The 3,158-nt window shown below is 41.8% G+C and overlaps 1 pseudogene; it reads right to left on the reverse strand.

Annotated features, from left to right (window-relative positions):
- Positions 1-315: 315 nt before the first annotated feature.
- LOC129326295 (phosphatidylinositol-binding clathrin assembly protein-like) lies at positions 316-1,935 on the reverse strand (annotated as a pseudogene).
- Positions 1,936-3,158: the final 1,223 nt, after the last annotated feature.

The following is a 3,158-nucleotide window of genomic DNA, read 5'->3' on the forward strand; positions in this document are numbered from 1 at the left end:
AATATTTGAAATTGAAAAATGGGATAAATTGTTTATCTAAGATGGAAACAAAGACTTACAGTTTGGGCATACAATGTTAAAAATAGTTAAGGATGTACTGCTTAGAATAATGGAGAATATATATTTGTTTTAGATAGAGGAAGCTAATAAAAGTAAGGGAAAGGGGACAAAGGGTTGGAAAGCTGCTGGAAGTCAACAAAAAGGGGGGGAAAGGGAGGGGGTTAGAGATGAAAAAATTGGGGAAAATTGAATGTAAATGTGAAAATAATGGATTCTAACCCAATAAAAATTTTTCAAAAAAAAAAAAAAAAGAAGTGCATCAAGTTGATTCTGAATAATTGGAAGGGTTTTCAGAAGTTTTTCAGTATTCATTGTTCTCATTACACCATCAATCCCTCTTTTCATTTTCATTCAAGTATCTGCTGTATCGTCTGCTGAAGGTAGACATATCATAGCCCTGCATGGCACTTTTATCCAAATAGTTGTTTAGATTAAACAGTGTATTTCGAGATGCTAAGTACTGGTTAAAGCGCTCATTTACATACATCATGAGGTGGTGTGTTGTAATTAGAGCTTTGAACACTACAACCCAGCTACTGTTTGCCGTCCTCTCAAAAAGGGTGTCTGCCAGCTGTGACTTCGTGGGTGGTGGCCTTGCAGACGGCTTTGGCAATGGCCGAGCCGGTGACTCTGTACTGCACCGCCGTGATCCGGTCGGTGATCGACTGGCCCAATATCACGGTCGCGGGGTCACCCGTTCGGCCTCAGTGAGGGGGAGAGAGGCGACCGAGAGGAGGAATTTCCCGGCACCCGAAGCAGCGCAACCCCCCTCCTCCTGGGAAGTTTTTGGTAAATGTGGGTATATCATCAATGAATGTCAGTGCAAAATTGTATAGCCCATTTGAAAGATTATTGATTAACTTTTGGGATGAGGTGGGTGAGTTCTTTAATGCTAAAGGCAGAATAGTAAACTCAATTTATCCATCTAGGGTAACAAAGGTTTTTTTGCTCTGGGACCCCTTTTCTACCCCTTTTTGTCATAACCCTTGGCACATATCTATGGTGGAGACAATGCTGGCAGTCCCTAGCCTCTCCAAAAGATAATCTCCGCAGAGCATTGGATAGGCATCAGGTTTGATGATGTTGTTAAGACTGCTGTAGTCTGCCGAGGGGGGTGGGTGGTAAAATAAGATTCTTAGGAGGGGGTGAAATACCAAAGTGCTTGGAGCTCGGGGGCAGAGCAACGACTGGAAGATGGCGGATGCTCCTTTCTAAGTCTCCGATCCCGGCCCTCTTCTAACACTGATGAAATCCAATAAAAGCATCGTGTGATGATGGGAAAGACAGGGGCAGGTAAGGCAAAACCTCCCCAAACACAATCTGCCTCAGTAAAATCCTATTTTACCCCCAAAGAGGCTAAAGGTGGCAATAAAGCTCCCGCTGAAAACGGTTCCAAAATGGCGGAGCAGAAGGATGGCGTTTTCTAACAAGACAGGAGTTTTCTAACTCTATCCAAACGCTAGAAACAAATATCATAGCCTCAATATTAGAAAAATTAGCCAAAAAAATAAATAGCTGCTTGGAACCAATAACAAAGCAACTTAAGGAAATCCGGGACTCTATCACTGCTGTTGCCCAAACGGCAGATAAAGCTCTGGAATTAGGGCTGAACGTACAAGAAGAATTAAACCAAACCCAGTTGGTAGAGGAAGCTCTGTCAGTAAAAGTACTGGATTTAGAAACGAAACTGAAAGCCAGAAATTTGAAATTGAGGGGCCTCCTGGAGAATGAGGAGGAAAATACAGTTCTTACTATATTTATAATGTCCTGGCTTGCCGAAGTGCTTAAGCTTGAAGAAGGGATTGCACCGGACGTTGAAGCTGCCTTTTGCCTGGGCACTAACACGGCAAATAAATCTCGTTTACCAAGAGACATCTTGGTGATTTTCAGAGACTTGAGAACTAAAGAAAAAGTTTTGAAAGAGGCCGAAGATGTGGCTATTTACTTTATAAAAGCAGTGAAATTCAAGTTTTCCCTGATCTTCCAGCGGAAAAGCTTAAAATGCTCAGAGAACTTAAACCAATTACAGCTGCACTTACAAAAGCAAATTTGAAATATAGATGGGTTGGATCATCCTCCAGACTTCCCGTGCTTCATGAAGGGAATCTCCTCTTTGCTAAAGATCTGGATGAAGGCTCTACACTGCTGAACACTCTGAATCTTACAGTGGAACAAACTGCACCTACAAAATCCCTCCAGAGAGAATCTAAACTACCAAGAAGAACCAAACTTTGGAAGAAAGTCAGCCCTTCATCTCCATCTAAACGCTGAAAGGCAATTTTGTTTGCCTAGAAGAATCAAGATGCCTTTGATAGAGCATTTTCACATGAACGCACAGCTGTTGGAGTGGAAGCCGGGAACCGGTGGACTTCTGAAAGTTCCCTCCCTTTTATTTTGTTTGCCCCCAGGATGAGAGCTTCAGTGCTCTTTATCGTCCACCTAGATGTAAGGTGGATGCCAGGATGGCTTATGGGTTTGGGGTTAACTCTTGCTTACCCTCTCTTTTTTGTATGTGTTGTTTTGTTTTTCAGTTATTTTTTTCTGGAGGGTGGGGAGGGGGAGGGGGAAGAGTAAAGGGGGGGTGGGCAGAAGTAGTTGGGTTTTTGTTGTTTACTGTTGGAGTTCAGGTTTGGTTAGTAAAAGTTCAGGTTTAATTAAACTAGCACCAGTCACTTACAACACCTAGTAATTTGGCAGATGAGTTACCTAAGAATTCCACAGCTTACTGTGGGAAAAGGGAGCGAACGAATGTGCTCTCAATGAAAACATTAATGGGCCCTGGGCTCTGTACAACTTTGGTTTGCTCTTATAATGGTGAAGTGATAAGTAATACATTGAGTTTTGTAAAAGGGTGGGGGAAGGAGAAATGGTGTATGCTATCTTGTTCCCTTTGTACAATAAAGGAGAACACTATTAACAAATACTAGCAAAGTTAATGGAAGAATAAAATTATAAAATAATTTCAGTCAATTGCAGGGGCTTAAATAACAAAATTAAGCTTAAAAGGATATCGTCTGCCCTTCAAAAACCTTCGATTCTGTTTCTTCAGGAGACACATCTGAAAACCCCTAGCCAACCAGTGTTATAAACAATTGGTT

This window comes from Eublepharis macularius, chromosome 3 (genome assembly GCF_028583425.1).
Source record: "Eublepharis macularius isolate TG4126 chromosome 3, MPM_Emac_v1.0, whole genome shotgun sequence".
In the NCBI taxonomy this organism is placed as follows: Eukaryota; Metazoa; Chordata; class Lepidosauria; order Squamata; family Eublepharidae; genus Eublepharis; species Eublepharis macularius.